The sequence below is a fragment of the Rattus norvegicus genome, chromosome 16, assembly GCF_021556685.1.
Source record: "Rattus norvegicus strain SHRSP/BbbUtx chromosome 16, alternate assembly SHRSP_T2T, whole genome shotgun sequence".
Taxonomy (NCBI): domain Eukaryota; kingdom Metazoa; phylum Chordata; class Mammalia; order Rodentia; family Muridae; genus Rattus; species Rattus norvegicus.
Genome location: NC_141549.1, coordinates 17113377 through 17127396, shown reverse-complemented (window position 1 = coordinate 17127396; position 14020 = coordinate 17113377).

Genomic DNA, 14020 nt, shown 5'->3' with positions numbered 1-14020 from the left:
GGTCCAAGATCTAAAAGTGGAAGTAGAAACAATAAAAAAAAAACCACAAACAAACTTGGAAGTGGAAAACACAGGAAAGAGGTCAGGAATTACAGGTGTAAGTATCACCAACAGAATACAAGAGATAGAAGAGAGAATCCCAGGTGTAGACAATACTGTAGAAGAGATTGACATAATTGTCAATGAAAATTCAAAATATAAAAAACTCCTAACCCAAAACATCCAGGAAATTCAGGACACAATGAACAGACCAAATCTAAGAATTGAAATAGAGAACAAAAATTCTCAACTCAAAGGACGTGAAAACAACTTCAACAAAATCATAGAAGAAAACTTCCCCAACCTAAAGGAAGAGATTGCCATACAAGAAGCCTATAGAACACCGAGCAAATGGGACCAGAAAAGAAAATCCTCTCATCACATAATAATCAAAGCACTAAATGCACAGAACAAAGAAAGAATATTAAAAGCTGCAAGGGAAAGGGGCCAAGTAACATACAAAGGTAGATCTATTAGAATTACACCAGACTTCTCAACAACGACTATGAAAGCCAGAAGAGCCTGGTCAGATGTCATGCAGACTCTAAGAGAACACAAATGCCAGCCCAGGATTCTACACCAGCAAAACTCTCAATCAACATAGATGGAGAAACCAAAATGTTCCAGGACAAAACCAAATTCAAACAGTATCTATCTACCAATCTAGTCCTACAGAGGATCCTAGAAAGAAAACTCCAACACAAGTAAGGTACCAAAAAAAGATATTAAGCGTATCCCAACAAAGCCAAAAGGAAAGAACCACAAGCACATAATGACAGCTACAAAAACAAATATAATAGGAACTAACAGTTATCTGTCTTTATTATCTCTCAATATTAAAGAATGCAACTCACGTATAAAATGACATAAGCTAACAGACTGGATATGCAAACAAGATCCAGCATTTTGCTGCATACAAGAAACACACCTCAATAATAAAGACAGACACTATCTCAGAGTAAAAGGATGAAAAAGCTCTTCCAAGCAAATGGTCCCAAGAAACAAGCTGGAGTTGACATCCTAATATCCAATAAAATAGACTTTCAACCAAAAGTTATCAAGTGTGATGAGGAAGGAGACTTCATATTCATCAAAGGGAAAAATCCACTAAGAGAAATTCTCAATTCAGAACATCGATGCCCCAAATGCAAGGGCACCCATATTCATAAAAGAAACTTTACTAAAGCTCGAAACACATATTGAACCCCACATCATAATAGTGGAAGATTTCAACATCCCACTGTCACCAATGGACAGGTCATTGAAACAGAAACTAAACAGAGACACAGTGAAACTAATAGAGGTTATGAACCAAATGGATTTAACAGATATCTACAGAACATTTCACCCTAAAACAAAAGAATACACCTTTTTCTCTACAGCTCGTGCTACCTTTTCCAAAATTGACCATATAATTGGCCACAAAACAACCCTCAACCGATACAAGAAGACTGAAATAATCCCATGCATCCTATCAGACCACCATAGCCTAAGAATGGTCTTCAATAACAGCAAAAACAACAGAAAGCCCACATACACATGGAAACTGAACAACTCTCTACTCAATGATAACTTGGACAGGGAAGAAATAAAGAAATTAAAGACTACCTGGAATTTAATGAAAATGTTGACACATCATACCCAAACCTATGGGACACAATGAAAGCAATTCTAAGAGGAAAATTCATAGCACTAAGTGCCATGGTAATGAAACGGGAAAGATCTTACACTAGCAACTTAACTGCACACCTCAGAGCTCTAGGAAAAAAAGAAGGAAACTCACCCAAGAGGAGCAGGACATCGTCAAACTCAGGGCTGAAACCAACCAAATAGAAACAAAGAGAACAATACAAAGAATCAACAAAACCAAAAGATGGTTCTCCGAGGAAATCAACAAGATAAATAAACCCCTAGCCGAACTAACTAATGGGCCCAGAGGCAGTATACACATTAACAAAATCAGAAATGGAGAGGGAGACATAATAACAAAAATGGAGGAAATTCAAAATATCATGTGATAATCCTACTACAAAAGCCTATGCTCAATAAAACTGGAAAATCTAGATGAAATGGATGGTTTTGTAGACAGATACCACAAACCAAAGTTAAATCAAGAGCAGGTATCTAAGTGGGCCCATATCCCATCAGGAAATAGAAGTCATTAAAACCTCCCAACCAGTGCAGAATTCTATCAGACCTTCAAAGAAGACCTAATACCAGTACTCTCCAAACTATTCCACAAAAGAGAAACAGAAGGAACACTACCTAATTCATTCTATGGAGCCCCAATTACTCTGACACCTAAACCACACAAGGACCCAAACTAAAAGGAGAACTTCAGACCAATCTTGCTTATAAATATCAATGCAAAAATACTCAATAAAAGTCTTGCAAACAGAATCCAAGAACACATCAAAACCATCATTCACCACAGTCAAGTAGGCTTCATCCCAGGGATGTAAGGTTGGTTCAATATACAAAAATCCATCAATGTAATCCACTATATAAACAAACTCAAAGAGAAAATTACATTATCGTCTCCTTAGATGCAGAAAAAGCATTTGACAAAAAACAACACCCCTTCACGTTAGATTTATTGGAGAGATCTGGAATTCAAGGACCATACCTAAACATAATAAAAAGCAATTTACTGCAAACCAACAGCCAATATTGAATTAAATGGAGAGACACTTGAAGCAATCCCACTAAAATCAGGGATGGGACAAAGATGTCCACTCTCCCCATAATTATTCAATATAATACTCGAAGTGCTAGCTAGAACAGTAAGACAACAAAAAGAGATCAAGGGGTAATACACATTGGCAAATAAGAAATAAAGGTATCACTATTTGCAGATAATATGATAGCACATAAGTGACCCCCCAAAATTCTATCAGAGAGCTTCTCGAGCTAATAAACAACTTCAGCAAAGAGGCTGGATATAAAATTAACTCAAATAAATCAAATGATAAGCAGGCATAGAAAGGAATTCGAGAAACAACTCCCTTCACAATAGTCACAGATAATATAAAATATCTTGGTGTAACTCTAACCAAACAAGTGAAAGATCTGTATGACAATAACTTCAAGTATCTCAAGAAAGAAATTGAAGAAGATCTCAGAAAATGAAGAGATTTTCCATGCTCATGGATTGGCAGAATTAACATAGTAAAAATGGCCATCCCACCAAAGGCAATCTACAGATTCAATGCAATCCCCAGCAAAATCCCAACACAATTCTTCAAAGACATAGAAAAAGCAATTTTTAAATTCATCTGGCAAGGCAAAAAACCCAGAATAGCAAAAACAATTCTTAACAATAAAAGAATGGCTAGGGAAATCACCATCCCTGACCTCAAGCTCTACTACAGAGAAATAACAATAAAAACTGCATGGTATTGGTACAGATTGACCAATGGAATAGAATTGAAGACCCAGAAATAAAACCACACACTTACACATAGTTGATCATTGACAAAAAAGCCAAAAGTATACAGTGGACAAAAGAAAGCATCTTTAATAAATGGTGCTGGTCTAACTGGCAGTAGGTATGTAGAAAAATGAATATAGATCAATACTTGTCACCAAGTCCAGGTGATCAACATAAAACCAGATACATTCAATCTAATAGAAGAGAAAGTGTGAAATAGCCTTGAAATCATTGGCACAGGGGGAAATTTCCTAAACAGAACTCCAATGGCTCACTCTCTAAAATCAAGAATTAGCAAATGGGACCTCATGAAACTGGAAAGCTTCTGTAAGGCATTGGACATAGTCAATAAGACAAATCAGCAACCTTCAGATTGGGAAAAAATTATTCACTAACCCCACATCTGATAGAGGGATAATATCCAAAATATATAAAGAACTCAAGAAGCTAACCACCAAAAAACCAAACAACCCAATCAAAAAGTGGGGTATAGAGCTAAACCGAGATTTCACAACAGAGGGATCTTGAATGGTTAAGAAACACCTAAAGAAATGTTCAAAGTCCTTAGTGATCAGAGAAATGCAAATCAAAACGACCTTGAGATTCCTCCTTACACCAATCAGAATGGCGAAGATCAAAACCTCAGGTAACAACCCAGGTGATGCGAGGATGTGGAGAAAGAGGAACAGTCCTCCATTGGTGGTGGGATTGCAAACTGGTACAACCACTCTAGAAATCAACTGGGAGGTTCCTCAGAGAATTGGAAATAGACCAATAGACCTACCTGAAGACTCTCAATACCACTCTTGGGATATACTCAAAAGATGCCTACCGTGTCACAGGGGCACATGTTCCGCTATGTTCATAGTGGCCCCCTATTTGTGATAGCCAGAAGCTGGAAACAACCCAGATGTCCCATGACAGAAGAATGAATACACAAAATGTAGTTCATTTACACAATGGAGTACTACTCAGCTATTAAGAACGAGGACATCCTGAGTTTTGCAGGCAAATGGATGGAACTAGAAAATATCGTTTTGAGTGAAATAACTCAGACCCAAAAGGATATGTACTGTATGTACTCACTAATAAGTGGATAAAAAAAGTTAAAAAAAAAGTACAGAATACCCAAGCTACAGTCCACAGAACTCAAAGAGTCAACAAGCTGAAAGGCCCAAGTTAGGACGCCTCAGTCCTACTTGGGAGGGAGAAGAAAGCAACCACAAGGGAGGAGGGAAGGAGGGACCTAGGAGGGAAAGGGGATGGAGCAGGGTAGTGGGAGGACATGATCTGGTATTGGGTGGAGGAAAAGGACTGAATCCCCGAGGGCCAGCATACAGAGTAGAAAGAGGCAACCTCAAGAGGTAGGAGGTTGGGAGGACCCTCCAAAATGTACCAGAGACCTGGGAGGTGAGAGACTCTCAGGACTCAAAGGGAGGGACCCTAGATGAAATGTCCTACAGTGGGGAGAGGGAACTTGTAGAGCCCACCTGCAGCAGAAAGACGAGGCATCAAGTGAGGGATGGGGTTGCTATCACACAGTCAAAACTCTGACCCATAATTGTTCCTGTCTGAAAGAACTTCAGGGATGGAAACTGAGAAAAGCCCGAGGAAAAGAAAGTCCAGTAACAGGCCCAACGTGGGAATCTAGCTCAAGGGGAGGCCACAAAGCCTGACACTATTACTGAGGCTATAGAGCGCTCACGAAAAGGGACCTATCATGACTTCCCTCTGAAAGACCCAACAAGCAGCTGAGTCAGATGCAGATATTTGCACCCAACCAATGAACAGAAGCTGCTGACCCTGTGGTTGAATTAGGGAAAAGTTGGAAGAAGCTGAGGAGGAGGGTGACCCTGAAGGAGGACCAGCAGTCTCAATTTAACCTGGACCCCCGAGATCTCTCAGACACTGGATCACTGACTAGCTGACATGAGGCCCCCAACACACATACAGCAGAGGACTGTCAGGTCTGGGTTCATTCAGAGAAGATGCACCTAACTTTCAAGAGACTGGATGTCCCAGGGAGTCTAGAAGTCTGGTGGGGAAAGGACATCCTCGTGGAGACAGGGAGGGACAGGGAGGAGGTATGAGATGTGGAACAGTTGGAGGATGGACAGGGAGGGGAATGAAACCTGAAGTATAAAAATAAAATAAAAAAACAATAATAAAAAGAAAATATTTTGAAAAGTTACATTGTAATACACTAGAAAAACTAGAAGAAATGAACAAATTTCAAATACATAAAACCCACTGTTCTGGTTAAACTTGACTGTGAATTCAGTAGGATGCTGAGTTGCCATGAAAAGAAACATCTGAATATGTCTATGAGGGAGTTTCTAGACTGTGTTACGGCGAAGAAATTTCACCCTAAATGTGCTGAAGTCCTGAACTGGATTTCAAACAGAGAAGAAGATAAAAGGGAGTTCCATCTAGATGGTGGTGGTGCACGTCTTTACTCCCAGGACTTCAGAGGCAGAGGCAGGCAGATCTCTGAGTTTTAGGCCAGGACATATTGAGTTCCAGGAGAGCCATGGCTACATTGAGAAACCCTGTTTTGAGCCCAGGGTCAGTCCATGTATAGTCTTTGGGTAGTGGCTTAGTCCCCTGGAAGCTCTGGTTGGTTGGCATTGTTGTTCTTATGGGGTTGCAAGCCCCTTTAGCTCTTTCAATCCTTTCTCTAATTCCTTCAATGGGGGTGTCGTTCTCAGTTCAGTAGTTTGCTGCTAGCATTCAGCTCTGTATTTGACATGTTCTGGACATGTCTCTCAGGAGAGATCTATATCTGGTTCCTGTCAGCATACACTTCTTAGCTTCATCCATCTTATCTTGTTTTGGTGGCTGTATATGTGGGGCAGGCTCTGAATGAATGAATTTAGTCTCTGCTCTAAACTTTGCCTCTCCATCCCCTCCTATGGATATTTTTCCCCTTTTAAAAAGGAGTGAAGCATCTTCATTTTGGTCATCCTTCTTCTTGAGTTTCATGTGGTCCGTGGATTGCTTCTTGGGTAATTTGAGCTTTTGGGCTAATATCCACTTATTAGTGAGTGCATACCATGTGTGTTTTTCTGTGATTGTAACCCAAGAATGTTATAAGCAGAGGTTAGTGGGCCATTGCCGTGGGTTTGAGAGAGCAGAATACTAACATATAACCCCCAGAGGGTTAGCCTCTAAGGTTTTGGAGAACAAGAACTCTATGGGAGCTGAAGCCATAACATATTCTGGAAAAGAATCTGGCTGCATTCTGCTTGTGTCCTGATTATTTGAGTCAGGCTACAATTTTTTTTTTTTTTTGGTTCTTTTTTTCGGAGCTGGGGACCGAACCCAGGGCCTTGCGCTTCCTAGGTAAGCGCTCTACCACTGAGCTAAATCCCCAGCCCCAACAATTTTTTAAATGGATTAGCTTGTTTAGCATACAAAATTTCAAGATAAAATACCATGCAGGGTATGCTATAATTAATGTTCACTGTGGTTATCCAGATATGTAATGACAGGTGGCAAAATATGTAGAAGAATATATATATGCAGATAAGACAAGTTTGAAAGCAGTTATGACTGTTAAAGAGATTTGCACCATTAAACAAATACCCAGTGCTCTGCATAGCTACAAGAGGATAGGGGCTGCCAGACATTACCAAAAGAAAGGTGTATGTTGTAAAAACAAAAAATGCATTTTGGGAGAGAATCTAAACTGAGAATTCCACTGAACGAGTTTCCCACCTCAAAAACAAGGAAAGTGGGGCTGGGGATTTAGCTCAGTGGTAGAGCGCTTACCTAGGAAGCGCAAAGCCCTGGGTTCGGTCCCCAGCTCAAAAAAAAAAAAAAACAAAAAAACAAAAAAACAAAAAAAAACAAAAAAAAAACAAAACAAAAAAAAAAAAAAAAAAAAAAAAAAAAACAAGGAAAGTGTTTTCTCAGAGTCAGAACACAGAGACTCACAGAGTCGGCTGCAACAGGAGTCCAAGGAGGCCCAGCTGCATACCGGGCTGGCCAACGAAACTTAGAAGCATTGTTCATATAGTACTCTGAGCATGAACAATTCAAAATGGAGTAGTCTGAGACCTTGAGTCATCATTTCAGAGTGCTGCTGGGGCAAGCAAATGCTCGAAAGAGTTGGAATCCTGCGTGAAGTTGGAAAGGTAAAAGCTAAGTTATAGTGATGATTCAAGGATGTTAAAGACACAGGAATCAAGGAATAGACAGTGTATAATGTTGCATGCATGGAGTGGGGCTGCTTCTCGGGAGAGGCTGCCTGTGTCGTAAGCAACAAAGCAAGAAAATGGGGCTACCCAAGCCCTTTGCAGCCCAGATGATTCTGTTATGCGCTCTAGATATTGGAGGTGGAACTGCATGGTTTGCTATGCACCATGCTGGGAGTTTGTTTTGCTTTTGTCTTTGCTATGCAGCCCCTCTTCCCTTTGTGATGAGAATGTTTACTTCTGTATTCCAGAAGCAGTTTTTTTTTCTTGTTCGATTGTTTGACTGTGAGGAGTTCATTATTAAGAGATTGGCTGGATTTTAGAATACAACGCTGTATGTGACACATTTTGAGCACTGTTGAACTATTAAAGACTGTAGGAACTCAGGTTAGCCTCTGTTCATTTCGTATGAGATGAACATGTGCCTAGGAAGACAAGCACTAGAAGGGTTAAAGTGATGAGTTCGGGTCTAGAGTTGACAAGAGGTAGAGTTGTAATGGTTAACCTTAACCGTCAACCTGTTTGGATTTAGAATCATCATGTGAACAAATCCCTGGGTGAAGTGGAAGTTTCTGGTTGTGTCATGTGATACAGACTCATATGGTGTTTTGCCAAAGGAAAACCCATGGGAGGTCACATGATGTTTGGCGATCGTATAAGTGAGCCTTGGCAGACATTGATGGGGCACTTGCATAGCTAGCTGTGCAACTCTTTATTGGTCCCTCATCTTCGATGATCTTCAGTTCATTGAGAGAGGAGCAGCAGAGAACTTCTGGCATTCCAGCTGGCGTACCATCCTGGCTGCTCCCACTGCCTCATGCCAATTCAGCAGAGGCCTGGTGGTTTCTGCTGGATCATGCTACTGTTGCTGATTTATGTTTGGTGACACTTTTGAACTGGACTGTTGGTATCCTAACACTACTGACCAGGACTGCTGGTATCCTGACAACAGACACTGGAATCACCTCAAAGAATACTTCTAAACAGGAGGACTGCCCCTTGTCCTACTTACCATCTTTACTTCCCTAACTTTATGGAGTAGGTTTGGAAAAATAGAAGCCTACAACTTGGAATACCTATTGGGCCAGTTTCTAGGTTATGCTGGGGGCACTATTCTATGGGGTCCTGATATAACATGACCAGCTGTCCCATGTTCCTGCCGCTATGTTTATCATCCACTGAGAAGGGAAACAAGGGACACTGCATGATGCTTAAGCTATAGAAAGAATTAGTCTCTTTCTTATAGAGAAAACTTGGAGGAAAGCTAAGGTTGGACAAATAACCTGGCAACTAAAGAGGTTGACTTTGAAAGAGGAACAAATTGCTGCCCCTCAACCAATTAATTAAAATTCCCTAGGGGGAACCCACTTTCCTAATCCTAGTAACTATTATTCTGAGTCTAGAGTTGTGTCAGAAAGCTTTGGCCTTCCTAAGCCAGATCAGTGCTGGGGGTCAAGATTTAAATAGAAGTCCTCCGGTTTTGCTGGAAACCTGTCTCTGAATTGGCCATGGAGACATCCATCCATCCATCCCCCTTCCAGTCTATACATTCTCTGAATGTGATTTAAAGACCTGCCATAGACCAACCCCATGGTAGTCTTTCTACAGTAAAAGGATCTGATGCAACAGAAAGAAAAGATACTAAGCCCATGAGTCAGAAATGCATGGGATCTCAGGGACACTTCAGGTGTGCTGTGAGGTTGGGGCACGGAGTGTGGTCTAGAAAACAGCCAGAGAGTAGCAAAGGAGTCCAGAGTCACAACAAAAAGAATCCTCTGGGTTCTGTAAGGAGTTTAGTCTTGATGACCGAGGTAAGTGCATGAAGGCTATCAAACAAACTATGTCAGTTGACATGAACTGTAACCAGATACAGTTGTTTACAAACATGTTGCTGGCCACTGGACTAGACGAGCCTGCCTTAGAGGAGCTAATTGACTGGTGTAGTCAGAGAGTAGGAGTATGGTCTGATACTTCATTGAGTCTGGTAAGCAGGGAAGTAGGAGGATTCAGGAGTGACTTCCAACTTTCCGGCCTGAGTAAATATGCAATAGTCCAGAAGAGACAACAACAGCAATAGATACAAACACTGTGCCCAGCATAGGCATGAGGTAGTGCTGGTGCCCTGGGTGAGAGTGCTACTCCTAGCAACCTTACTTGGCCTTTCAACTGTGCTAACATTGTATAATTCCCTTGTATGGGTAACTGAAGGATTTATTGAGCATGAATCTAAGAAGCGTTAAGCAAAACTCGTCTGTGGGCGAAAAATGTAAAAGTAAACAACTCTGGCAAAAAGGGAAATTTTTACAAGTCATGTAGAGTCACGTGGCTCTAGTCACTACGCAATCTGCTGAAGCCTCTTGGGATCGCTAAGTCAACAGAACTCACCTTGCATAAGCAAACACACCAAGATAAATATTCCAGCAGTGTCAAAACTGAGATGAGCATGGATGTGTTCAGAATTAACCAATAATTTCAGAGGAAAACACACAACGTTGGGCGGGATGAAGAGCAGGGTAGGATTGGCCGGTCCATCTCCCAACCAACGTAAGCACAGTGAGGGGAGGAAAAGGAACAAGATGCGTGCCCAGAACATATCAGGAATTCTGAGCTGCTGAGGACTCTATCCAGCTAACAGAACTCTATTCTGTTCCAATACTTTCAAGAAATTACGAGGCCAAATTTATGATTCGATCTACAACAATTAATATATTAAATTCTATACCAAGGAATCAGATGTTGCCTCTCCATTCTAGCCCTTTTTCATCTACAGCTTTCTTTGTTCTGATGTGTTGAGAATTGTGTAGACATCTGGAGGCATCCCTGAAGCCACTTTGAATAAGGTCAGCACGGCCATAGCTACCTAATGTAAAATGGTCTTGTTTTCAAAACAGTCTCAAGAAATCTTATTAAATGTATAGAGATTTCAACTGTGAACTCATCGAAATTCAACAACAAAAATAGGAAAGCTAGAAAATACACTTTGTCCAAGCTGAGTGACCTCAGTTTGCTCCCGTAGCTGACATTAGGTCGTCGGCCTAGGGTTGTGTAATATCACCAACAGCCGTGGCAAAGTCACTGACAGTTCATCTTTTCCCCAACACAACTTCTCCAGTAAACCACACACCAACACATCAATAAAGCAGGGATTTGCAACACCCCAAAGACAGAGACTGTGGAGGAAAGAAAGAGAGAGAGAGAGCTTGATTTCTTTTATTAATCTTTTGTGCTTTAGAAAAAAATCTTATAAGATTTGTTTTATTTTTTTATATGTCTGCGTGTGTGTGTGTGTGTGTGTGTGTGTGTGTGTGTGTGTGTGTGTATGCATGAGGGGTGGGGGTTGCCCATGAAGAATGTCAGATTTCTTTTTTTTTTTTTTTGGTTCTTTTTTTCGGAGCTGGGGACCGAACCCAGGGCCTTGTGCTTCCTAGGCAAGCGCTCTAACCACTGAGCTAAATCCCCAGCCCCGAATGTCAGATTTCTTGAAGCTGAAGTTACAGACATAAGTACTAGGAACAAAACTCTGCAGGAATAGCAAGTGTTCTTACCTGCTGAGCCATCTTCAGCCCTTAGACTCTCTCTCTCCCTCTCTCTCTCCCTCACTCTCACTCGCTGACTTGCTTTCTCTCTGTGTGTGTGTACATGTGTATGTATGTTGTATATGCATGTGTGCACACGTGCCTGGAGAGCAGAGGACAGCCTGGGCTGTCCTCAGGAGCCGTGCACCTTGTTTTCTATTTGTGATATGGCTTCTCTTACTAGCCTGACTGAGGCTTGCTCAGTTAGCTAACCCGGCTGATCGCCAGGACCCAAGGATCCTCCGGGCTCCTCTGCTGGAGTTAAACAAACGAGTTTTCTCCTTCACCGCCTGAGTTCAGGAGATCCAACTCAGCTCATCGGACTCAGCAGTCAGTACCTTTCCTGGCTGAGTCAATCTGCTGCCATCTTTTTGTTTCCACCCGAGTGTCTTGTGTACCTTAGGCCCCAGACCCCTGTGTAGCTGAAGCTGGCCTTGAACTCCTGGCGCTTTTGTGTTTGTCCTGTAAGTGCTGGAGTTCTACCCGTGGCTTCTGATTAATAATGATCACCTGTTACATCAGGAAGGGTAAAGTAACAGCAGCTCTTGGACTGGATTCAGATCCTGCCCCGTGGGCCAGAGGCCAGCTAGCACTGTGTCCACCATCTACTTTCCCACCAGAGGTAGCCCTTTCATGCCTTCCCCGGGGCTCTGCCCTGCTTTCAGAAGTCTCCAGCAGGCCATTTCTGTCACACTCCTCTCTTTTTCTCTCCAGTCCATGCTCTCTGAACTTACACCTCTGCCTCTATAAAACACAGACACTAGCGAGGCTCGACAGAGCCCAGATTATGTAGACTCTTGCATCATGTCTGGATCATAGTACATGTTTTCTTCCTTTTAAAGGAATGGACCAAAATACCAGAGGTAGCTGAATTTCAAAACGGGACTGACGCAAATAAATACCTCGTTGGGCAGAATGGTCACACGGAAGTTATTTTGGAGCATGTAAACATTTCTTGTGACTCATAAAATCTGTCCACCAACCATGGTCAGCCTCACAGCATGGAAAGTCAGTCCGTGTGCCTCCCAGCTGTGAATCCTCCCACACTAACTTGTACTTTGGGATTCAAAAAAATCTCGGGGTGGGTTGACCTGCTGGAGCAGCAGCAGACAGGTTCGGCCTCAGCGCCTCAAATCCATTTGTCACCGTTTGAGTCAGGAACCAGAATCCTTTTCTTCTGTATAACCGCTAACAGTACACTTTACCACACCTTTACATTTTAAGTTTGATTCCTGGTCAGCTTGGAATAGAATAAACTTGAAAAGATAATCCTTTGGCCAAGTGACCCATCCATCCTAGAAGATTTGAAAAATTATTTATGGAAATGGGGGAAGACATAAATGGAGTATTTAAATAAAATAAAACCAAATGCTTTTCCCAAACAGTAAGCACGGTAAGGCATGTGAAGTCAGTCTACCACCTGAGTGGTTTCCCAACATACATTCAACAAGAAAAATCAATAAGATAGACACAGACAAATCAATACGGTGTGTAAGCAAACACTGAGCATGTGGCCCCTGGAGGCGCAAATCAATCAGCAGTAAACACGAAACGATGTCGTCTTACACGTAATAGAAGAAAATGCAAATGAAACCACAAAGAAACTGTGAAGTGTGCTTCTGCGATGGGGGGATGGTAGGAGCGAAGCATTCCTGGGTACCAGAAAGGAAGACCGCAATAGGGACCCCCATGCCCAACTGAGAGCGCAGTGCAAATTCTTTGGCTACTTTGGAAAGCAATGCGATGCTCTCTAGGATCTTGGGAACGGACTCGACCTATGCCCAAGGCTTCCACAAGGCTCCCTTGTGTACCCTAGAGTGCCTGGAAATTTGGTAGCAATACAAATTTCAATCAGGGTGCGGTGGTAGATGCAGGAGAATTGGGAGTTCAAGGCCACATGAGACCCTTCCTAAATAAACAAATAAAATAAAGACAGAAAAGAGTGTAAGATTTTCAGTCCCAGCCCAGACTTACTGAGTGGGAGTTGGAACATCATAATTTTTAAATCTGAGGGACAACAGTAGGGGGCAAGTACTGACCCAGGAGGGGGAGCTGCATGGGGTTTCTATGGTTGAGGAAAAAAAATGTAACAACTGCTTAATGTTGATGAAATGAACCTGTCTTGGAGGCATTGAGCCTATGCATTCTAAGACTCTGGGATGGTGCTCTGGGCGGGAGATGCTGCAGGGTTCAAATGAAACCCCTTTGCTGACAGCTAGAGAAGCCTGGACTATTCAAAGCTGACAGCAAGCACACTTGTTTCCCACTTGTTATCACCAGAACAAGAAAGTCTGGGTAATGGTGGCATTGTCTGAAGACCAGTCTTTGGACTATTTTACCCTACAGGCAAGAGCATTCTACATACTGAAATAGCATGACTTTCAAGCATCTTTTGATCTTATGGGTATCCAAAGTACGTGGGCGCCATCCACACTGGTGACTAGCTTGAAGGCTGTGTTTACCAACTGTGACTACACTCATTCAACCAACGGACCAAGGTGCGAGAGCTTTCTTCATAGCAACCTATTTACAACAAATGGTTGCCCGGGCCATTGGACACGATCAAATCTAACCGAAAGCCACCAGAATTGTGGAATAGGATTAATGTTCTGCCGTCCAAACTGCTGCAGAAGCATCAGGAGAAGTCACGACAGGCACACCAGCGGCCTTTGGGAAAGCAATTAAAAAACATATTCAATGGTTAGGGTTATCCTCAAGGTAAGAGATTTATTGGTGCCTTGGCAAACAGGGTGGCAGGAGTCTGGAGTAAGTAATATCAG